The sequence below is a fragment of the Hyperolius riggenbachi genome, chromosome 2 (assembly GCF_040937935.1).
Source record: "Hyperolius riggenbachi isolate aHypRig1 chromosome 2, aHypRig1.pri, whole genome shotgun sequence".
NCBI classification, from domain to species: domain Eukaryota; kingdom Metazoa; phylum Chordata; class Amphibia; order Anura; family Hyperoliidae; genus Hyperolius; species Hyperolius riggenbachi.
Window position 1 is genome coordinate 405625654 of NC_090647.1, and position 25133 is coordinate 405650786.

The following is a 25133-nucleotide window of genomic DNA, read 5'->3' on the forward strand; positions in this document are numbered from 1 at the left end:
CAAAATATTGATATTAGACTGCCTCCTGCAGCTGTTCGATCCAGTCAATTTCTCTTAAAATTTTCCTCTTCTGTGTTGTCTCACTGCTAATGCTTTCAGCTAGATCATTTGATTAATCCAGCATCCTCAAGCTATGTAGCATTTAACTTCTCCAGTGAAATAGATCTGTCAGGTACCTTCCTCCTTTCTATGATTTACATCATAAGTGGTATTCTTCTTCCACGCTATAGTTAGGCCAAAATGCTGAAATTCTTCCAGGGTTTATAATAGCGCAAAAAATTGCATGATACTCAGATTTCAAACTGCAAGGGCATACAATCAAAATATTGATATTAGACTGCCTCCTGCAGCTGTTCGGTCCAGTCAACATATGTTAAAATGTTCCTCTTCTGTGTTGTCTCACTCCTAATGCTTTTAGCTAGATTAGTCTAATAATCCAGCGTCCTCAAGCTATGTAGCATTCAATTTCTCCGGTAAAATACATCGGTCAAGCACCTTCCTTATTTTTAGGAAATGCTGCATATGTGCTCTTTTTCTTACACGCTTCATCAAGGCCAAAAAGCTGAAATTCTTCAAGCTTGGATTTTACCACAAAAATAAAATAAAAATCGCACGATACTCGGATTTTAAATTGCAAGGGCATACAATCAACATATTGACATTGATTAAAAGTGAAAAAGTAAGTTTACACGATAAATAGCAAATACAGTGTCACCACTGCTGTAAAAAACAATAGTAGCACATTCAAATTGTAAACCAGATGTAAACTTACTCTTTCACTTTGTATGGCCTCCTCCCCCCCAATTCCATACCAGTCCCCTCCAGATAAGTAGTAATTTTTGGAACATTTATTATTCCACTTGGAATGGATAACCAAAAATGTTACCACATTTATTAACATTTTAACAAAAACCTCAATTTTAGTATTTTTTTTAAACCAATAAAAACAGTTGGGCATTATGATTCTAAAAAAAATATTGAAGGAGAGTCTACTCACATGACCTAGGCTATTTCTTGACCTAAATGCCTGAGCAACTTCAATAACTGACCTCTTCCACCTTCTGTACCATGATTAATGCGACATAAAGCTGGTGTGTTTGTCATCTCAGAAACAAATCCAAAGCTTTCATTCTTGGAGTCCCATCAAACGCCAAAATATCACTTTAACCACTCTGCGACCGCCTAACGCAGGATTGCAGGTGGCAGAGTGGCTTCCTCATTCCTTGCTCACGCCAGGTGGCATGATCTTGCCAGAATTGAGATTTGCAGGGAATGAGCGCTCGCTCGAGCACGCGTTCCCTGCTGTAAACAAAGCGGAGCTTCTTCATCAGCCTGTCAGTCACAATCGGAGCTGGTAAGCTGATTTAAAGACATAAACAGCTAATAAATATGTGTACAGTGCTGCAATCTAGTGCATCACTGTACAGAGGACAGCCCTGTCACTTAACTGTCCCCCCTAATGGCTGTAAAGATCGCAACAGCAATCAGAGACCACCCAAAGAAAGCTCTATTAGTGGGTAGAAAAGGAGGTAAAATTAATTTGGGTGCTAAGTTGTATGACTGAGCAATAAACTGTTAACGTTGTAAAGTGTGGAAATGTAAACAATGGCCTGGTCACTAGGGGGGTATAAACATGTGTTCCTCAGGTGCTTAAAGGACCACTATCGTGAACATTGTAAAATTTAAAATACGTGTAAACACATACAGATAGGAAGTACATTTCTTCCAGAGTAAAGTGAGCCCTTAATTACATTTCTCCTATGTTGCTGTCACTTACAGTGGGTAGGAGAAATCTGGTAGAAACGACAGGTTTTGGACTAGCCCATCTCCTAGTGGTGGGTTGTTAAAAGCACTCAGGGAATGGCAGTTGCTCCGTCTAACTGCTTAAAAAGTGTGCAGCGAGCAGGGAGGCCAGAATCTTTATATAAATTATTTTTAAGGAGTGTCTTTAAAAGTTATAAAGGCCATGCTGAGAATCCCCCATGAAGAGATGGACTAGACCAAAACCTTTTGGTTCCGTCAAATTGTTACTACCTACTGTAAGTGACAGCAAGATGGGAGAAAAGTAATTTAGGGCTCATTTTCATCGGGGTAAAACGCACTTCTTATTTGTAAGTGTTTACATGTATTTTACATTTTTAAATTCTCTGCGATAGTGGTCCTTTAAGAACCACAAAGAAATCATTTTTAAAATCCTTAAGTTAAAGTAAAACCTGCTTCCTGGAGGTCTTCTTTAGTTTTGTGGCCTGAGTGATGTACCTTGGGACAGGAAGAAAAAAAACACACTAAAATTGATGACTTGGGCCACAGAACTGATCACGCATTTTTTTTTTTAAGTAAGAGTCTTTTGGTTAATCCAGTTGCCAAAAATTAAACATTTTGCCAACAGGATTGTAAGCCCGCCCACCAGCGACAAGGTAGACTCTCTTCGGGCGGGGCCTACACTACACTATGCTGGCCTACTCTTATTGGTGCTAGTCACCCTGAAAGCTAAATTGATGACTTGGGCCACAGAACTGATCACGCATTTTTTTTTTTAAGTAAGAGTCTTTTGGTTAGGGTTAAATAGCTAAACACGATAAATAGCTAAAACAGTGTCACCACTGCTGTAAAAAAAAATTGTAGCACATTCAAATTCTAAACCAGGTGTACACTTACTCTTTCACTTTGTATGGCCTCCTCCTCCCCAATGCCATACCAGTCATCTCCAGATAAGTAGTAATTTTTGGCACATTCATTACTCCACTTGCAATGGATGACCAAAAATGTTACCAGATTTATTAACATTTTAACGAAAACCTCAATCTTAGTATTTTTTTTTAAACTTATAAAAACAGTTGGGCATTATAATTCTAAAAAAAATATTGAAAGAGAGTCTACTCACGTGACCTAGGCTATTTCTTGACCTAAATGCCTGAGCAACTTCAATAAGTGACCTCTTCCACCTTCTGTACCATGATTAATGCGACATTAAGCTGGTGTGTTTGTCATCTCAGAAGCGAATCCAAAGCTTTTATTCTTGAAGTCCCATCAAACTCCAAAAAGAGGAAAGAAAAAAATGCATTGGTTCTTCTAATTGGTTGCCAAAGTTCAGAGACTTCCTCCTACAGCTGTTCCATCTAGTCAACCTCTCCTTAAAATGTTCTTCTCCTGTGTTGTCTCACTGCCAATGCTTTCAGCTAGATCAGTCGATTAATCCAGCATCCTCAACCTATGTAGCATTTAACTTCTCCAGTGAAATCTGTAAGGTACCTTCCTACTTTCTACGATTCACATCATAAGTAGTATTCTTCTTCCAAGCTCTATTGAGGCCAAAAAGCTTAAATTCTTCCAGGATTTATAATAATGCAAAAAAAAATAAAAAAAAATCGCACAATACTCAGATTTCAAACTGCAAGGGCATACAATCAAAATATTGATATTAGACTGCCTCCTGCAGCTGTTCGATCCAGTCAACTTCTCTTAAAATGTTCCTCTCCTGTGTTGTCTCACTGCTAATGCTTTCAGCTAGATTAGTCTAATAATCCAGCGTCCTCAAGCTATGTAGCATTTAACTTTTCCAGTGAAATAAATCTGTCAGGTACCTTCCTCCTTTTTTGTGATTTACATCATAAGTGGTATTCTTCTTCCACGCTCCATTTAGGCCAAAAAGCTTGAATTCTTCCAGAGTTTATAATAGCGCAAAAAAAATCGTATGATACTCAGATTTCAAACTGCAAGGGCATACAATCAAAATATTGATATTAGACTGCCTCCTGCAGCTGTTTGATCCAGTGAACTTCTCTTAAAATGTTCCTCTTCTGTGTTGTCTCACTGCTAATGCTTTCAGCTAGATCAGTCGATTAATTCAGCGTCCTCTAGCTATGTAGCATTTAACTTTTCCAGTGAAATAAATCTGTCAGGTACCTTCCTCCTTTTTGTGTTTTACGTCATAAGTAGTATTCTTCTTCCACGCTCAATTCAGGCCAAAAACTTGAATTCTTCCAGGGTATATAATAGCGCAAAAAAATCGTATGATACTCAGATTTCAAACTGCAAGGGCATACAATCAAAATATTGATATTAGACTGCCTCCTGCAGCTGTTTGATCCAGTCAACTTCTCGTGTTGTCTCACTGCTAATGCTTTTAGCTAGATTAGTCTAATAATCCAGCATCCTCAAGCTATGTAGCATTCAATTTCTTCGGTAAAATACATTGGTCAAGTACCTTCCTTATTTTTAGGAAATGCTGCATAAGTTATTATTATTATTATTATTTAGTATTTATATAGCGCCGACATATTACGCAGCGCTGTACAGTGTCTATATATATCTTGTCACTAACTGTCCCTCAAAGGAGCTCACAATCTAATCCCTACCATTACCATATGTCTATATTATGTAGTGTAAGTACTGTAGTCTAGGGCCAATTTTTTTAGGGGGAGCCAATTAACTTATCCGTATGTTTTTGGAATGTGGGAGGAAACCGGGGTGCCCGGAGGAAACCCACGCAGACACGGAGAGAACATACAAACTCTGTGCAGATAGTGCCCTGGCTGGGATTCGAACCTGGGGACCCAGCGCTGCAAGGCGAGAGCGCTAACCACTACGCCACCGTGCTCTTTTTCTTCCACGCTTCATCAAGGCCAAAAAGCTGAAATTCTTCAAGGTTGGATTTTACAGCAAAAAAATCGCACGGTACTCGGATTTCCAATTGCAAGGGCATACAATCAACATATTGACATTAATTAAAAGTGAAAAAGTAAGTTTACATGATAAATAGCTAAAACAGTGTCACCACTGCTGTAAAAAAGAATTGTAGCACAATCAAATTCTAAACCAGGTGTAAACTTACTCTTTCACTCTGTATGGCCTCCTCCTCCCCAATGCCATACCAGTCCTCTCCAGATAAGTAGTAATTTTTGGCACATTCATTATTCCACTTGGAATGGATGACCAAAAATTTTACCACATTTATTAACATTTTAACAAAAACATCAATCTTAGTTGTTGTTTTTTTAACCGATAAAAACAGTTGGGAATTATAATTCTAAAAAAATATTAAAGGAGAGTCTACTCACATGACCTAGGCTATTTCTTCACCTAAATGTCTGAGCAACTTCAATAACTGATCTCTTCCACCTTCTGTACCATGATTCATGTGACATAAAGCTGGTGTGTTTGTCATCTCAGAAGCGAATCCAAAGCTTTCATCCTTGGAGTCCCATCAAACTCAAAAAAAAGGGAAGAAAAATAATACAATACAATACAATAACATTTGTAAAGCGCTTTTCTCCCATAGGACTCAAAGCACAAAAATATGCATCCGTTCTTCTAATTGGTTGCCAAAGTTCAGAGATTTCCTCCTGCAGCTGTTCCATCTAGCCAACTTCTCCTTAAAATGTTTTTCTCCTGTGTTGTCTCACTACCAATGCTTTTAGCTAGATCAGTCTAATAATCCAGCGTCCTCAAGCTATGTGGCATTTAACTTCTCCAGTGAAATAAATCTGTTAGGTACCTTCTTTCTTTTTATGATTCATATCAGAAGTGGTATTCTTCCTCCATGCTTCATTGAGGCCAAAAAGCTGAAATTCATCCAGGGTTTATAATAACGCCAAACATCGCACGATACTTAGATTTTAAACTGCGAGGGCATACAATCAAAATATTGATATTAGACTACCTCCTGCAGCTGTTCAATCCAGTCAATGTCTCTTAAAATGCTCCTCTTCTGTGTAGTGTCATTGCTAATCCATGTAACTAGATCAGTCAATTAATCAAGCATCCTCAAGCTATGTAGCATTTAACTTTTCCAGTGAAATAAATATGTCAGGTACCTTCCTCCTTTTTATGATTTAAATCATAAGTGGTATTTTTCTTCCATGCTCCATTTAAGCCAAATAGCTTGAATTATTTAAGGGTTTATAATAGCGTAAAAATTAGTATGATACTCAGATCTCAAACTGCAAGGGCATACAATCAAAATATTGATATTAGACTGCCTCCTGCAGCTGTTCGATCCAGTCAATTTCTCTTAAAATTTTCCTCTTCTGTGTTGTCTCACTGCTAATGCTTTCAGCTAGATCATTTGATTAATCCAGCATCCTCAAGCTATGTGGCATTTAACTTCTCCAGTGAAATAGATCTGTCAGGTACCTTCCTCCTTTTTTTGATTTACATCATAAGTGGTATTCTTCTTCCACGCTATAGTTAGGCCAAAATGCTGAAATTCTTCCAGGGTTTATAATAGCGCAAAAAATTGCATGATACTCAGATTTCAAACTGCAAGGGCATACAATCAAAATATTGATATTAGACTGCCTCCTGCAGCTGTTCGGTCCAGTCAACTTATGTTAAAATGTTCCTCTTCTGTGTTGTCTCACTCCTAATGCTTTTAGCTAGATTAGTCTAATAATCCAGCGTCCTCAAGCTATGTAGCATTCAATTTCTCTGGTAAAATACATCGGTCAAGCACCTTCCTTATTTTTAGGAAATGCTGCATAAGTGCTCTTTTTCTTACACGCTTCATCAAGGCCAAAAAGCTGAAATTCTTCAAGGTTGGATTTTACCACAAAAATAAAATAAAAATCGCACGATACTCGGATTTTAAATTGCAAGGGCATACAATCAACATATTGACATTGATTACAAGTGAAAAAGTAAGTTTACACGATAAATAGCAAAAACAGTGTCACCACTGCTGTAAAAAACAATAGTAGCACATTCAAATTGTAAACCAGATGTAAACTTACTCTTTCACTTTGTATGGCCTCCTCCCCCCCAATTCCATACCAGTCCCCTCCAGATAAGTAGTAATTTTTGGCACATTTATTATTCCACTTGGAATGGATGACCAAAAATGTTACCACATTTATTAACATTTTAACAAAAACCTCAATCTTAGTATTTTTTTTAAACCGATAAAAACAGTTGGGCATTATGATTCTAAAAAAAATATTGAAGGAGAGTCTACTCACATGACCTAGGCTATTTCTTGACCTAAATGCCTGAGCAACTTCAATAACTGACCTCTTCCACCTTCTGTACCATGATTAATGCGACATAAAGCTGGTGTGTTTGTCATCTCAGAAACAAATCCAAAGCTTTCATTCTTGGAGTCCCATCAAACGCCAAAATATCACTTTAACGACTCTGCGACCGCCTAACGCAGGATTGCAGGTGGCAGAGTGGCTTCCTCATTCCTTGCTCACGCCAGGTGGCATGATCTTGCCAGAATTGAGATTTGCAGGGAATGAGCGCTCGCTCGAGCACGCATTCCCTGCTGTAAACAAAGCGGAGCTTCTTCATCAGCCTGTCAGTCACAATCGGAGCTGGTAAGCTGATTTAAAGACATAAACAGCTAATAAATATGTGTACAGTGCTGCAATCTAGTGCATCACTGTACAGAGGACAGCCCTGTCACTTAACTGTCCCCCCTAATGGCTGTAAAGATCGCAACAGCAATCAGAGACCACCCAAAGAAAGCTCTATTAGTGGGTAGAAAAGGAGGTAAAATTAATTTGGGTGCTAAGTTGTATGACTGAGCAATAAACTGTTAACGTTGTAAAGTGTGGAAATGTAAACAATGGCCTGGTCACTAGGGGGGTATAAACATGTGTTCCTCAGGTGCTTAAAGGACCACTATAGTGAACATTGTAAAATTTAAAATACGTGTAAACACATACAGATAGGAAGTACATTTCTTCCAGAGTAAAATGAGCCCTTAATTACATTTCTCCTATGTTGCTGTCACTTACAGTGGGTAGGAGAAATCTGGTAGAACCGACAGGTTTTGGACTAGCCCATCTCCTAGTGGTGGGTTGTTAAAAGCACTCAGGGAATGGCAGTTGCTCCGTCTAACTGCTTAAAAAGTGTGCAGCGAGCAGGGAGGCCAGAATCTTTATATAAATTATTTTTAAGGAGTGTCTTTAAAAGTTATAAAGGCCATGCTGAGAATCCCCCATGAAGAGATGGACTAGACCAAAACCTTTTGGTTCTGTCAAATTGTTACTACCTACTGTAAGTGACAGCAAGATGGGAGAAAAGTAATTTAGGGCTCATATTCATCGGGGTAAAACGCACTTCTTATTTGTAAGTGTTTACATGTATTTTACATTTTTAAATTCTCTGCGATAGTGGTCCTTTAAGAACCACAAAGAAATCATTTTTAAAATCCTTAAGTTAAAGTAAAACCTGCTTTCTGGAGGTCTTCTTTAGTTTTGTGGCCTGAGTGATGTTCCTTGGGACAGGAAGAAAAAAAACACACTAAAATTGATGACTTGGGCCACAGAACTGATCACGCATTTTTTTTTTAAGTAAGAGTCTTTTGGTTAATCCAGTTGGCAAAAATTAAACATTTTGCCAACAGGATTGTAAGCCCGCCCACCAGCGACAATGTAGACTCTCTTCGGGCGGGGCCTACACTACACTATGCTGGCCTACTCTTATTGGTGCTAGTCACCCTGAAAGCTAAATTGATGACTTGGGCCACAGAACTGATCACGCATTTTTTTTTTTAAGTAAGAGTCTTTTGGTTAGGGTTAAATAGCTAAACACGATAAATAGCTAAAACAGTGTCACCACTGCTGTAAAAAAAAATTGTAGCACATTCAAATTCTAAACCAGGTGTACACTTACTCTTTCACTTTGTATGGCCTCCTCCTCCCCAATGCCATACCAGTCCTCTCCAGATAAGTAGTAATTTTTGGCACATTCATTACTCCACTTGGAATGGATGACCAAAAATGTTACCAGATTTACTAACATTTTAACGAAAACCTCAATCTTAGTATTTTTTTTTTAAACTTATAAAAACAGTTGGGCATTATAATTCTAAAAAAAATATTGAAGGAGAGTCTACTCACGTGACCTAGGCTATTTCTTGACCTAAATGCCTGAGCAACTTCAATAAGTGACCTCTTCCACCTTCTGTACCATGATTAATGTGACATTAAGCTGGTGTGTTTGTCATCTCAGAAGCGAATCCAAAGCTTTCATTCTTGAAGTCCCATCAAACTCCAAAAAGAGGGAAGAAAAAAATGCATTGGTTCTTCTAATTGGTTGCCAAAGTTCAGAGACTTCCTCCTACAGCTGTTCCATCTAGTCAACCTCTCCTTAAAATGTTCTTCTCCTGTGTTGTCTCACTGCCAATGCTTTCAGCTAGATCAGTCGATTAATCCAGCATCCTCAACCTATGTAGCATTTAACTTCTCCAGTGAAATCTGTAAGGTACCTTCCTACTTTCTACGATTCACATCATAAGTAGTATTCTTCTTCCAAGCTCTATTGAGGCCAAAAAGCTTAAATTCTTCCAGGGTTTATAATAATGCAAAAAAAAATAAAAAATCGCACAATACTCAGATTTCAAACTGCAAGGGCATACAATCAAAATATTGATATTAGACTGCCTCCTGCAGCTGTTCGATCCAGTCAACTTCTCTTAAAATGTTCCTCTTCTGTGTTGTCTCACTGCTAATGCTTTCAGCTAGATTAGTCTAATAATCCAGCGTCCTCAAGCTATGTAGCATTTAACTTTTCCAGTGAAATAAATCTGTCAGGTACCTTCCTCCTTTTTTTGTGATTTACATCATAAGTGGTATTTTTCTTCCACGCTCCATTTAGGCCAAAAAGCTTGAATTCTTCCAGAGTTTATAATAGCGCAAAAAAAATCGTATGATACTCAGATTTCAAACTGCAAGGGCATACAATCAAAATATTGATATTAGACTGCCTCCTGCAGCTGTTTGATCCAGTGAACTTCTCTTAAAATGTTCCTCTTCTGTGTTGTCTCACTGCTAATGCTTTCAGCTAGATCAGTCGATTAATTCAGCGTCCTCTAGCTATGTAGCATTTAACTTTTCCAGTGAAATAAATCTGTCAGGTACCTTCCTCCTTTTTGTGTTTTACGTCATAAGTAGTATTCTTCTTCCACGCTCAATGCAGGCCAAAAACTTGAATTCTTCCAGGGTATATAATAGCGCAAAAAAATCGTATGATACTCAGATTTCAAACTGCAAGGGCATACAATCAAAATATTGATATTAGACTGCCTCCTGCAGCTGTTTGATCCAGTCAACTTCTCTTAAAATGTTCCTCTTCTGTGTTGTCTCACTGCTAATGCTTTTAGCTAGATTAGTCTAATAACCAAGCGTCCTCAAGCTTTGTAGCATTCAATTTCTTCGGTAAAATACATTGGTCAAGTACCTTCCTTATTTTTAGGAAATGATGCATAAGTTATTATTATTATTATTATTTAGTATTTATATAGCGCCGACATATTACGCAGCGCTGTACAGTGTCTATATATATTTTGTCACTAACTGTCCCTCAAAGGAGCTCACAATCTAATCCCTACCATTCCCATATGTCTATATTATGTAGTGTAAGTACTGTAGTCTAGGGCCAATTTTTTTAGGGGGAGCCAATTAACTTATCCGTATGTTTTTGGAATGTGGGAGGAAACAGGGGTGTCCGGAGGAAACCCACGCAGACACGGAGAGAACATACAAACTCTGTGCAGATAGTGCCCTGGCTGGGATTCGAACCTGGGGACCCAGCGCTGCAAGGCGAGAGCGCTAACCACTACGCCACCGTGCTCTTTTTCTTCCACGCTTCATCAAGGCCAAAAAGCTGAAATTCTTCAAGGTTGGATTTTACAGCAAAAAAATCGCACGGTACTCGGATTTCAAATTGCAAGGGCATACAATCAACATATTGACATTAATTAAAAGTGAAAAAGTAAGTTTACATGATAAATAGCTAAAACAGTGTCACCACTGCTGTAAAAAAGAATTGTAGCACAATCAAATTCTAAACCAGGTGTAAACTTACTCTTTCACTCTGTATGGCCTCCTCCTCCCCAATGCCATACCAGTCCTCTCCAGATAAGTAGTAATTTTTGGCACATTCATTATTCCACTTGGAATGGATGACCAAAAATTTTACCACATTTATTAACATTTTAACAAAAACATCAATCTTAGTTGTTGTTTTTTTAACCGATAAAAACAGTTGGGAATTATAATTCTAAAAAAATATTAAAGGAGAGTCTACTCACATGACCTAGGCTATTTCTTCACCTAAATGTCTGAGCAACTTCAATAACTGATCTCTTCCACCTTCTGTACCATGATTCATGTGACATAAAGCTGGTGTGTTTGTCATCTCAGAAGCGAATCCAAAGCTTTCATCCTTGGAGTCCCATCAAACTCAAAAAAAAGGGAAGAAAAATAATACAATACAATACAATAACATTTGTAAAGCGCTTTTCTCCCATACGACTCAAAGCACAAAAATATGCATCCGTTCTTCTAATTGGTTGCCAAAGTTCAGAGATTTCCTCCTGCAGCTGTTCCATCTAGCCAACTTCTCCTTAAAATGTTTTTCTCCTGTGTTGTCTCACTACCAATGCTTTTAGCTAGATCAGTCTAATAATCCAGCGTCCTCAAGCTATGTGGCATTTAACTTCTCCAGTGAAATAAATCTGTTAGGTACCTTCTTTCTTTTTATGATTCATATCAGAAGTGGTATTCTTCCTCCATGCTTCATTGAGGCCAAAAAGCTGAAATTCATCCAGGGTTTATAATAATGCCAAACATCGCACGATACTTAGATTTTAAACTGCGAGGGCATACAATCAAAATATTGATATTAGACTACCTCCTGCAGCTGTTCAATCCAGTCAATGTCTCTTAAAATGCTCCTCTTCTGTGTAGTGTCATTGCTAATCCATGTAACTAGATCAGTCAATTAATCAAGCATCCTCAAGCTATGTAGCATTTAACTTTTCCAGTGAAATAAATATGTCAGGTACCTTCCTCCTTTTTATGATTTAAATCATAAGTGGTATTTTTCTTCCATGCTCCATTTAAGCCAAATAGCTTGAATTATTTAAGGGTTTATAATAGCGTAAAAATTAGTATGATACTCAGATCTCAAACTGCAAGGGCATACAATCAAAATATTGATATTAGACTGCCTCCTGCAGCTGTTCGATCCAGTCAATTTCTCTTAAAATTTTCCTCTTCTGTGTTGTCTCACTGCTAATGCTTTCAGCTAGATCATTTGATTCATCCAGCATCCTCAAGCTATGTGGCATTTAACTTCTCCAGTGAAATAGATCTGTCAGGTACCTTCCTCCTTTTTTTGATTTACATCATAAGTGGTATTCTTCTTCCACGCTATAGTTAGGCCAAAATGCTGAAATTCTTCCAGGGTTTATAATAGCGCAAAAAATTGCATGATACTCAGATTTCAAACTGCAAGGGCATACAATCAAAATATTGATATTAGACTGCCTCCTGCAGCTGTTCGGTCCAGTCAACTTATGTTAAAATGTTCCTCTTCTGTGTTGTCTCACTCCTAATGCTTTTTGCTAGATTAGTCTAATAATCCAGCGTCCTCAAGCTATGTAGCATTCAATTTCTCTGGTAAAATACATCGGTCAAGCACCTTCCTTATTTTTAGGAAATGCTGCATAAGTGCTCTTTTTCTTACACGCTTCATCAAGGCCAAAAAGCTGAAATTCTTCAAGGTTGGATTTTACCACAAAAATAAAATAAAAATCGCACGATACTCGGATTTTAAATTGCAAGGGCATACAATCAACATATTGACATTGATTAAAAGTGAAAAAGTAAGTTTACACGATAAATAGCAAAAACAGTGTCACCACTGCTGTAAAAAACAATAGTAGCACATTCAAATTGTAAACCAGATGTAAACTTACTCTTTCACTTTGTATGGCCTCCTCCCCCCCAATTCCATACCAGTCCCCTCCAGATAAGTAGTAATTTTTGGCACATTTATTATTCCACTTGGAATGGATGACCAAAAATGTTACCACATTTATTAACATTTTAACAAAAACCTCAATCTTAGTATTTTTTTTAAACCGATAAAAACAGTTGGGCATTATGATTCTAAAAAAAATATTGAAGGAGAGTCTACTCACATGACCTAGGCTATTTCTTGACCTAAATGCCTGAGCAACTTCAATAACTGACCTCTTCCACCTTCTGTACCATGATTAATGCGACATAAAGCTGGTGTGTTTGTCATCTCAGAAACAAATCCAAAGCTTTCATTCTTGGAGTCCCATCAAACGCCAAAATATCACTTTAACGACTCTGCGACCGCCTAACGCAGGATTGCAGGTGGCAGAGTGGCTTCCTCATTCCTTGCTCACGCCAGGTGGCATGATCTTGCCAGAATTGAGATTTGCAGGGAATGAGCGCTCGCTCGAGCACGCATTCCCTGCTGTAAACAAAGCGGAGCTTCTTCATCAGCCTGTCAGTCACAATCGGAGCTGGTAAGCTGATTTAAAGACATAAACAGCTAATAAATATGTGTACAGTGCTGCAATCTAGTGCATCACTGTACAGAGGACAGCCCTGTCACTTAACTGCCCCCCCTAATGGCTGTAAAGATCGCAACAGCAATCAGAGACCACCCAAAGAAAGCTCTATTAGTGGGTAGAAAAGGAGGTAAAATTAATTTGGGTGCTAAGTTGTATGACTGAGCAATAAACTGTTAACGTTGTAAAGTGTGGAAATGTAAACAATGGCCTGGTCACTAGGGGGGTATAAACATGTGTTCCTCAGGTGCTTAAAGGACCACTATAGTGAACATTGTAAAATTTAAAATACGTGTAAACACATACAGATAGGAAGTACATTTCTTCCAGAGTAAAATGAGCCCTTAATTACATTTCTCCTATGTTGCTGTCACTTACAGTGGGTAGGAGAAATCTGGTAGAACCGACAGGTTTTGGACTAGCCCATCTCCTAGTGGTGGGTTGTTAAAAGCACTCAGGGAATGGCAGTTGCTCCGTCTAACTGCTTAAAAAGTGTGCAGCGAGCAGGGAGGCCAGAATCTTTATATAAATTATTTTTAAGGAGTGTCTTTAAAAGTTATAAAGGCCATGCTGAGAATCCCCCATGAAGAGATGGACTAGACCAAAACCTTTTGGTTCTGTCAAATTGTTACTACCTACTGTAAGTGACAGCAAGATGGGAGAAAAGTAATTTAGGGCTCATATTCATCGGGGTAAAACGCACTTCTTATTTGTAAGTGTTTACATGTATTTTACATTTTTAAATTCTCTGCGATAGTGGTCCTTTAAGAACCACAAAGAAATCATTTTTAAAATCCTTAAGTTAGGCCAAAATGCTGAAATTCTTCCAGGGTTTCTAATAGCGCAAAAAATTGCATGATACTCAGATTTCAAACTGCAAGGGCATACAATCAAAATATTGATATTAGACTGCCTCCTGCAGCTGTTCGGTCCAGTCAACTTCTGTTAAAATGTTCCTCCTTTGTGTTGTCTCACTCCTAATGCTTTTTGCTAGATTAGTTTAATAGTCCAGCGTCCTCAAGCTTTGTAGCATTCAATTTCTCCGGTAAAATACATCGGTCAAGCACCTTCCTTATTTTTAGGAAATGCTGCATAAGTGCTCTTTTTCTTCCACGCTTTATCAAGGCCAAAAAGCTGAAATTCTACAAGGTTGGATTTTACCGCAAAAATAAAATAAAAATCGCACGATACTCGGATTTTAAATTGCAAGGATCAACATATTGACATTAATTAAAAGTGAAAAAGTAAGTTTACACGATAAATAGCAAAAACAGTGTCACCACTGCTGTAAAAAACAATAGTAGCACATTCAAATTGTAAACCAGATGTAAACTTACTCTTTCACTTTGTATGGCCTCCTCCTCCCCCCCCCCCCAATTCAATACCAGTCCCCTCCAGATAAGTAGTAATTTTTGGCACATTTATTATTCCACTTGGAATGGATGACCAAAAATGTTACCACATTTATTAACTTTTTAACAAAAACCTCAAGCTTAGTATTTTTTTTTAACCGATAAAAACAGTTGGGCATTATGATTCTAAAAAAAATATTGAAGGAGAGTCTACTCACATGACCTAGGCTATTTATTGACCTAAATGCCTGAGCAACTTCAATAACTGACCTCTTCCACCTTCTGTACCATGATTAATGCGACATAAAGCTGGTGTGTTTGTTATCTCAGAAACAAATCCAAAGCTTTCATTCTTGGAGTCCCATCAAATGCCAAAATATCACTTTAACCACTCTGCGACCGCCTAACGCAGGATTGCAGGTGGCAGAGTGGCTTCCTCATTCCTTGCTCACGCCAGGTGGCATGATCTTGCCAGAATTGAGATTTGCAGGGAATGAGCGCTCGCTCGAGCACGCGTTCCCTGCTGTAAACAAAGCGGAGCTTCTTCATCAGCCTGTCAGTCACAATCTGAGCTGGTAAGCTGATTTGAAGACATAAACAGCTAATAAATATGTGTACAGTGCTGCAATCTAGTGCATCACTGTACAGAGGACAGCCCTGTCACTTAACTGTCCCCCCTAATGGCTGTAAAGATCGCAACAGCAATCAGAGACCACCCAAAGAAAGCTCTATTAGTGGGTAGAAAAGGAGGTAAAATTAATTTGGGTGCTAAGTTGTATGACTGAGCAATAAACCGTTAAAGTTGTAAAGTGTGGAAATGTAAACAATGGCCTGGTCACTGGGGGGTATAAACATGTGTTCCTCAGGTGCTTAAAGGACCACTATCGTGAACATTGTAAAATTTTAAATACATGTAAACACATACAGATAGGAAGTACATTTTTTCCAGAGTAAAATGAGCCCCTTAATTACATTTCTCCTATGTTGCTGTCACTTACAGTGGGTAGGAGAAATCTGGCAGAACCGACAGGTTTTGGACTAGCTGTTCCATCTAGTCAACCTCTCCTTAAAATGTTCTTCTCCTGTGTTGTCTCACTGCCAATGCTTTCAGCTAGATCAGTCGATTAATCCAGCATCCTCAACCTATGTAGCATTTAACTTCTCCAGTGAAATCTGTAAGGTACCTTCCTACTTTCTACGATTCACATCATAAGTAGTATTCTTCTTCCAAGCTCTATTGAGGCCAAAAAGCTTAAATTCTTCCAGGGTGTACAATAATGCAAAAAAAAATAAAAAATCGCACAATACTCAGATTTCAAACTGCAAGGGCATACAATCAAAATATTGATATTAGACTGCCTCCTGCAGCTGTTCGATCCAGTCAACTTCTCTTAAAATGTTCCTCTTCTGTGTTGTCTCACTGCTAATGCTTTCAGCTAGATTAGTCTAATAATCCAGCGTCCTCAAGCTACGTAGCATTTAACTTTTCCAGTGAAATAAATCTGTCAGGTACCTTCCTCCTTTTTTGTGATTTACATCATAAGTGGTATTCTTCTTCCACGCTCCATTTAGGCCAAAAAGCTTGAATTCTTCCAGAGTTTATAATAGCGCAAAAAAAATCGTATGATACTCAGATTTCAAACTGCAAGGGCATACAATCAAAATGTTGATATTAGACTGCCTCCTGCAGCTGTTTGATCCAGTGAACTTCTCTTAAAATGTTCCTCTTCTGTGTTGTCTCACTGCTAATGCTTTCAGCTAGATCATTCGATTAATTCAGCGTCCTCTAGCTACGTAGCATTTAACTTTTCCAGTGAAATAAATCTGTCAGGTACCTTCCTCCTTTTTTGTGATTTACATCATAAGTGGTATTCTTCTTCCACGCTCCATTTAGGCCAAAAAACTTGAATTCTTCCAGGGTATATAATAGCGCAAAAAAATCGTATGATACTCAGATTTCAAACTGCAAGGGCATACAATCAAAATATTGATATTAGACTGCCTCCTGCAGCTGTTTGATCCAGTCAACTTCTCTTAAAATGTTCCTCTTCTGTGTTGTCTCACTGCTAATGCTTTTAGCTAGATTAGTCTAATAATTAAGCATCCTCAAGCTATGTAGCATTCAATTTCTCCGGTAAAATACATTGGTCAAGTACCTTCCTTATTTTTAGGAAATGCTGCATAAGTTATTATTATTATTATTATTTAGTATTTATATAGCGCCGACATATTACGCAGCGCTGTACAGTGTCTATATATATCTTGTCACTAACTGTCCCTCAAAGGAGCTCACAATCTAATCCCTACCATTCCCATATGTCTATATTATGTAAGTACTGTAGTCTAGGGCCAATTTTTTTAGGGGGAGCCAATTAACTTATCCGTATGTTTTTGGAATGTGGGAGGAAACTGGGGTGCCCGGAGGAAACCCACGCAGACACGGAGAGAACATACAAACTCTTTGCAGATAGTGCCCTGGCTGGGATTCGAACCTGGGGACCCAGCGCTGCAAGGCGAGAGCGCTAACCACTACGCCACCGTGCTCTTTTTCTTCCACACTTCATCAAGGCCAAAAAGCTGAAATTCTTCAAGGTTGGATTTTACAGCAAAAAAATCGCACGGTACTCAGATTTCAAATTGCAAGGGCATACAATCAACATATTGACATTAATTAAAAGTGAAAAAGTAAGTTTACATGATAAATAGCTAAAACAGTGTCACCACTGCTGTAAAAAAGCATTGTAGCACAATCAAATTCTAAACCAGGTGTAAACTTACTCTTTCACTCTGTATGGCCTCCTCCTCCCCAATGCCATACCAGTCCTCTCCAGATAAGTAGTAATTTTTGGCACATTCATTATTCCACTTGGAATGGATGACCAAAAATTTTACCACATTTATTAACATTTTAACAAAAACATCAATCTTAGTTGTTGTTTTTTTAACCGATAAAAACAGTTGGGAATTATAATTCTAAAAAAATATTAAAGGAGAGTTTACTCACATGACCTAGGCTATTTCTTCACCTAAATGTCTGAGCAACTTCAATAACTGATCTCTTCCACCTTCTGTACCATGATTCATGTGACATAAAGCTGGTGTGTTTGTCATCTCAGAGGCGAATCCAAAGCTTTCATCCTTGGAGTCCCATCAAACTCAAAAAAAAGGGAAGAAAAATAATACAATACAATACAATACAATAACATTTGTAAAGCGCTTTTCTCCCATAGGACTCAAAGCACAAAAATATGCATCCGTTCTTCTAATTGGTTGCCAAAGTTCAGAGATTTCTTTCTGCAGCTGTTCCATCTAGCCAACTTCTCCTTAAAAATGTTTTCTCCTGTGTTGTCTCACTAGCAATGCTTTTAGCTAGATCAGTCTAATAATCCAGCGTCCTCAAGCTATGTGGCATTTAACTTCTCCAGTGAAATAAATCTGTTAGGTACCTTCTTTCTTTTTATGATTCATATCAGAAGTGGTATTCTTCTTCCATGCTCCATTGAGGACAAAAAGCTGAAATTCATCCAGGGTTTATAATAACGCCAAACATCGCACGATACTTAGATTTTAAACTGCGAGGGCATACAATCAAAATATTGATATTAGACTACCTCCTGCAGCTGTTCAACCCAGTCAATGTCTCTTAAAATGCTCCTCTTCTGTGTAGTGTCATTGCTAATCCATGTAACTAGATCAGTCAATTAATCACGCATCCTCAAGCTATGTAGCATTTAACTTTTCCAGTGAAATAAATATGTCAGGTACCTTCCTCCTTTTTATGATTTAAATCATAAGTGGTATTTTTCTTCCATGCTCCATTTAAGCCAAATAGCTTGAATTATTTAAGGGTTTATAATAGCGTAAAAATTAGTATGATACTCAGATCTCAAACTGCAATTGCATACAATCAAAATATTGATATTAGACTGCCTCCTGCAGCTGTTCGAACCAGTCAATTTCTCTTAAAATTCTCCTCTTCTGTGTTGTCTCACTGCTAATGCTTTCAGCTAGATCATTTGATTAATCCAGCATCCTCAAGCTATGTAGCATTTAACTTCTCCAGTGAAATAGATCTGTCAGGTACCTTCCTCCTTTTTATGATTTACATCATAAGTGGTATTCTTCTTCCACGCTATAGTTAGGCCAAAATGCTGAAATTCTTCCAGGGTTTATAATAGCGCAAAAAATTGCATGATACTCAGATTTCAAACTGCAAGGGCATACAATCAAAATATTGATATTAGACTGCCTCCTGCAGCTGTTCGGTCCAGTCAACTTCTGTTAAAATGTTCCTCCTTTGTGTTGTCTCACTCCTAATGCTTTAAGCTAGATTAGTCTAATAGTCCAGCGTCCTCAAGCTATGTAGCATTCAATTTCTCCAGTAAAATACATCGGTCAAGCACCTTCCTTATTTTTAGGAAATGCTGCATGTGCTGTCACAACAGCCTCCTTTAATGTTATTTAACATTATTTATATTCTTTGTATTAGTATATTCCAGTCCCCCTGCAAGATTTAGTTATTTAGCATTTCCCAACTGTAACTCCCTGCTCAACAGCCTTGTCTAGATGTTTCTGCAACAGTTGAGTTCAGTTAGTGAGGAGATCCTGCTGTGCTTGTAGTCGCATCATATTTTTAACTATGAATATGCTCTAAAAAACATCTTTGTATGCTTTCAACGCAAGTAAAGATACTACAGATTATACTTGGAGTCATTATTTCATCGAGTAAACTGCCTGTGGAGGTTTCCAAATCAGTGTGGAGTTGTACTGCTATACAGACTGGGTCTTCTGGAGTATGCCTCACACATAAAGCGGGAATTCGAAACAGAACAGTAAAAATATGATATCTGCAAGAAGGTAATGGGATTTCCTGTCATCTCATCAGTAAAGGACTGATCTGCAATACGATAAAGGATTACCTAGCTACACCTCAAACACAAGTCTACAAAGAGTAAATAGACGTTCAGCAAAAAAGTACAAGAATTGCCTGTCTGCCTTCCTACAGTGAATACAGTGAGTACAGACTGCTTCAGAAATTGTACATTTCTTCTGTTTGGGACTATCGCTATTAAGTTTAAAAAAAAAAAAAAAAAAAAAAAAATCACCCAGTGATAAGATTCATAAGCATCATATCTGCAACCATAGAGCATGTCTATTTCTGCGCATTCTATTAACATGGAAGATGAATTAATGCTCGGTCAAGATGATTCAGATAAACATGTTGTACTACCTGAGAGACCAAGGCGGTCAATACATCTTTCTCTAAAGGCAAGAGAGAGGTATGAAGCAGAAAGTGAAGGAATGTTCCATAGTCTGTCTGAATTGTGGATAAAAACGCTGCAACACATATCTGATATTGTGAAGACTGGCAGTAATGGAGAGCAATTAAACAATGCACTTACAAGACTTAAGAAGACATATGAAAATTACAGGAAACTCTCTGAAAAATATTCTTCCTTTCTATCGCAAGTTAGTACAGAACAAGCGTCAAAAGAGTTGGATGACTTTACCACCGCTGATCAACAGAGACATGTTGTGTTTATGGAAGCGAAGTTACAGTTAGAGAATAGGATAGCAAATTTGATCGAAACTACATCCTGTACCTCTATTTCTTCTAGACACTCAAAAAAACTGTCAGTGCAAGCAACCTCTCACAGATTTACTAGATCAAGCAAATCGCTGCAGTCAATCTCCCAGAGGTCAGCATTAAGCATTCAGTTAGTCAAAGCCCGTGCAGAAGCAGAGGCTGCGAAAGCACAATCTTATTGCTTTGAACCGACTCTTAAAGCGGACGCAGCACGCAAACAGGCGGAAGCAGCACGCAAACAGGCAGAAGCAACACGTGTGCAGGCAGAAGCACAGGCAGAAGCAACACGTGTGCAGGCAGAAGCAACACGTGTGCAGGCAGAAGCACAGGCAGAAGCAACACGTGTGCAGGCAGAAGCAACACGTGTGCAGGCAGAGACAGAGGCCCAGTTAGAACTTCTGCAAAAGAAAAGAGAAGAAGCAGCAGCTCTAGCAAGGTTAAAGGTCTTCGAACAAGCTGTGGAAGAGGAAGAAGGAATTAATTACCCTAGACTAAAGTCTGCTGACGATCCTGCTAAACGAACTTTGCAATTTGTTCTGAACCAGAACAATGGATATACTCCCCTACTTACAGCTGAAGTCTCTGCACCTACATGTTCAGCAAGTAAACAGCCAGAATGCATATCGTTAAAACATGAATCTCAGTTTAACACTGTACCTTTGAAGGATTCTGCTATGCTGTCCAACACTACAAGTCCAAGAGAACAAATCTATACACCTTGTCAGACCTCAGCAAGATATAATCACAAAGAAATATCACAACCAATTGGAACAAATCCCATGAATCTCATAACACAGTCTTTTTCAAGCTCCCATGCTCCAAACATCACACAGATCAAACCCTCGCCTGGAGTAAACGCATCTGCATCTCCATTCTCTACATCACCACTGGAACAGCACAAGCCACATACTGTCTGCAGTGGTGACGCATTTCCACGTACAGAAATAAAATCAGAAAAGTCTGAAATTGAAGAAGTTGGCAAGTATATGATTCGCCGAGAGCTTCTTAACTCTGGACTAACGAAATTTGATGATCAACCAGAAAACTACAGAGGTTGGCGAGCTACATTCAAGACTATAATCCAGAACCTGGAGATTAAACCTATAGGAGAACTTGACCTACTTATCAAATGGTTGGGACCGCAGTCATCAGAACAAGTTAAAAGACTGAAATCTGTTCATTGCGATGATCCAGCAACGGGTCTTAACATAGTTTGGGAGAGATTAGAGAGAGTTTATGGATGTTCTGAAGCTATTGAGCTTGCCTTATTCAAAAGACTTCGAAACTTCCCAAAACTGTCTAACAAGGACAACCACAAGTTTCAAGAATTAAGCGACCTTCTTCTTGAAGTAGAAAGAGCCAAGGCAGACCCACACCTTCCAGGTCTTGTCTACTTGGATACAGCTCATGGTGTAAACCCAATTGTACAGAAGTTGCCACCGAATATTCAGAGTGAATGGGCAAAGAAAGGATCTAAATATAAACAGGACTATAAAGTATCCTTTCCACCTTTTTCTTTTTTCTCCAAATTCATTAGAGACATAGCTACTGTAAAGAATGACCCAAGCTTTTTATTTTTTGATACTACAGTTCTTCCTTCAACATCTTTAAATTGCGATACTCAAGGCAAGTTTAAGGACTCACGGAACTCTGTCTATGTTAAGAAGACTGGAATCTTCTCAAGTTCTCAAGACTCTGATTTTAAACCACAGCAAGTCAAGGAAAATGATCCTAGGTATCAATGTCCTATTCATAACAAGCCACACCCTCTTAGAAATTGTCGTGTGTTTAAACAAATGCCCTTTGAAGAGCGCAAGTCTTTCCTCAGAGAACACGATATTTGTTATAGATGTTGTGCATCTACAGACCACTTTGCTAAAGACTGTAAAGTTCCTGTCAAATGTTTTGACTGCAACAGTGATAAACACATAACGGCTTATCATCCTAGTTCTCCCAAAGAAGTGCTTCAAACTGCTCAAGCCTCAAAGACCACACCAAGTTATGGCGGGGAGAGTACTGAGGAAATGACAGCATCTGTATCCACAAAATGTACTGAGGTATGTGAAGAAGGATTCCACAGAAAGTCATGCAGTAAAATATGTCTGGTCAAGGTATATCCAGAAGGACGACCACAGAGCGCAGTGAAGATGTATGCTATCCTTGACGACCAGAGCAACCGTTCATTAGCAAGTCCAGAATTCTTCAACGTGTTCAATATTCAAGGAGAAACCTGGCCCTATACTTTACAAACTTGCTCAGGCCTGGTTAAGGTATCTGGAAGAAGAGCACATGGTTTTGTGGTAGCATCTGAGTATGGAAACACAGAATTTCCACTTCCAACACTTATCGAATGTGATCAGTTGCCAAACAATCGAGAAGAGATCCCTACACCAGAAGCGGCTCTTTATCATCCTCATATGAAACACATAGCCAGTTACATTCCACCGCTTGATGATGATGCAAAGATTCTCCTTCTTTTAGGCAGAGATATCCCAAGAGTCCATAAGGTGCGACAACAATGCAATGGACCAAATGATGCCCCTTATGCACAGAAATTAGATTTTGGATGGGTCATAATAGGAGATGTTTGCTTAAATACATTTCAAGAGTCTTATGATGTGTTCTCATGCAAGACCAGCATCAGAGAATCTGAATGCACCTTTCATTCACTTAAACATCCTTTTAACTTTCAAGTTCAGGAGAGTTTCAGTTTAAAGACTTCATGCGATGTACAAAAGCAAATCAATTGTAAGAACAGTTCTCATCAAGACTTCGGTGACACTATATTCCAAATAACTCGTGATGACAATAAGACAGTTCCTTCCATTGAGGATAAAGAGTTCATAAACATCTTGAATAATGAATTCTTCAAGGATGAAACTAACAGTTGGGTAGCTCCTTTACCGTTCCGTTCACCAAGAATTAGACTTCCAAATAACAAGAAACAAGTTATTTCTAGGCTAATTTCACTTAAAAAAATTCTGAAGAACAAACCCAATATGAATGATCACTTTATAAAGACAATCACTAGCGATGATGGAAAGGTTTGCAAGGTGAAAGTGAAGACAGCAAGAAATCGTAGTGTTAAGACTTTGTTTAGACCCATCACGGAGACAGTCTTACTCTTGCCTTCAAATGAAGATGTCTTATCTACTCGATTCAAGGGAACAGCCTGATATGCCTTCGAGTCTACTGAGTTACATCCTTTCTCCAGTGATGGAAGATTCTTCAAAGATCTGCATTCAAGAATTAATGTTTATGTTTTATGTTTTCTCTCTTCTCTACAAGTCTTAATTATACTTATAGTTTTCAATGTTAAATTGTATTATATATAGTGGTATCTACCGATACCAAGCGGGGAGTGTGCTGTCACAACAGCCTCCTTTAATGTTATTTAACATTATTTATATTCTTTGTATTAGTATATTCCAGTCCCCCTGCAAGATTTAGTTATTTAGCATTTCCCAACTGTAACTCCCTGCTCAACAGCCTTGTCTAGATGTTTCTGCAACAGTTGAGTTCAGTTAGTGAGGAGATCCTGCTGTGCTTGTAGTCGCATCATATTTTTAACTATGAATATGCTCTAAAAAACATCTTTGTATGCTTTCAACGCAAGTAAAGATACTACAGATTATACTTGGAGTCATTATTTCATCGAGTAAACTGCCTGTGGAGGTTTCCAAATCAGTGTGGAGTTGTACTGCTATACAGACTGGGTCTTCTGGAGTATGCCTCACACATAAAGCGGGAATTCGAAACAGAACACTGCATAAGTGCTCTTTTTCTTCCACGCTTCATCAAGGCCAAAAAGCTGAAATTCTTCAAGGTTGGATTTTACCGCAAAAATAAAATAAAAATCGCACGATACTCGGATTTTAAATTGCAAGGGCATACAATCAACATATTGACATTAATTAAAAGTGAAAAAGTAAGTTTACACGATAAATAGCAAAAACAGTGTCACCACTGCTGTAAAAAACAATAGTAGCACATTCAAATTGTAAACCAGATGTAAACTTACTCTTTCACTTTGTATGGCCTCCTCCCCTCCAATTCCATACCAGTCCCCTCCAGATAAGTAGTAATTTTTGGCACATTTATTATTCCACTTGGAATGGATGACCAAAAATGTTACCACATTTATTAACATTTTAACAAAAACCTCAATCTTAGTATTTTTTTTAAACCGATAAAAACAGTTGGGCATTATGATTCTAAAAAAAATATTGAAGGAGAGTCTACTCACATGACCTAGGCTATTTCTTGACCTAAATGCCTGAGCAACTTCAATAACCGACCTCTTCCACCTTCTGTACCATGATTAATGCGACATAAAGCTGGTGTGTTTGTCATCTCAGAAACAAATCCAAAGCTTTCATTCTTGGAGTCCCATCAAACGCCAAAATATCACTTTAACCACTCTGCGACCGCCTAACGCAGGATTGCAGGTGGCAGAGTGGCTTCCTCATTCCTTGCTCACGCCAGGTGGCATGATCTTGCCAGAATTGAGATTTGCAGGGAATGAGCGCTCGCTCGAGCACGCGTTCCCTGCTGTAAACAAAGCGGAGCTTCTTCATCAGCCTGTCAGTCACAATCGGAGCTGGTAAGCTGATTTAAAGACATAAACAGCTAATAAATATGTGTACAGTGCTGCAATCTAGTGCATCACTGTACAGAGGACAGCCCTGTCACTTAACTGCCCCCCCTAATGGCTGTAAAGATCGCAACAGCAATCAGAGACCACCCAAAGAAAGCTCTATTAGTGGGTAGAAAAGGAGGTAAAATTAATTTGGGTGCTAAGTTGTATGACTGAGCAATAAACCGTTAAAGTTGTAAAGTGTGGAAATGTAAACAATGGCCT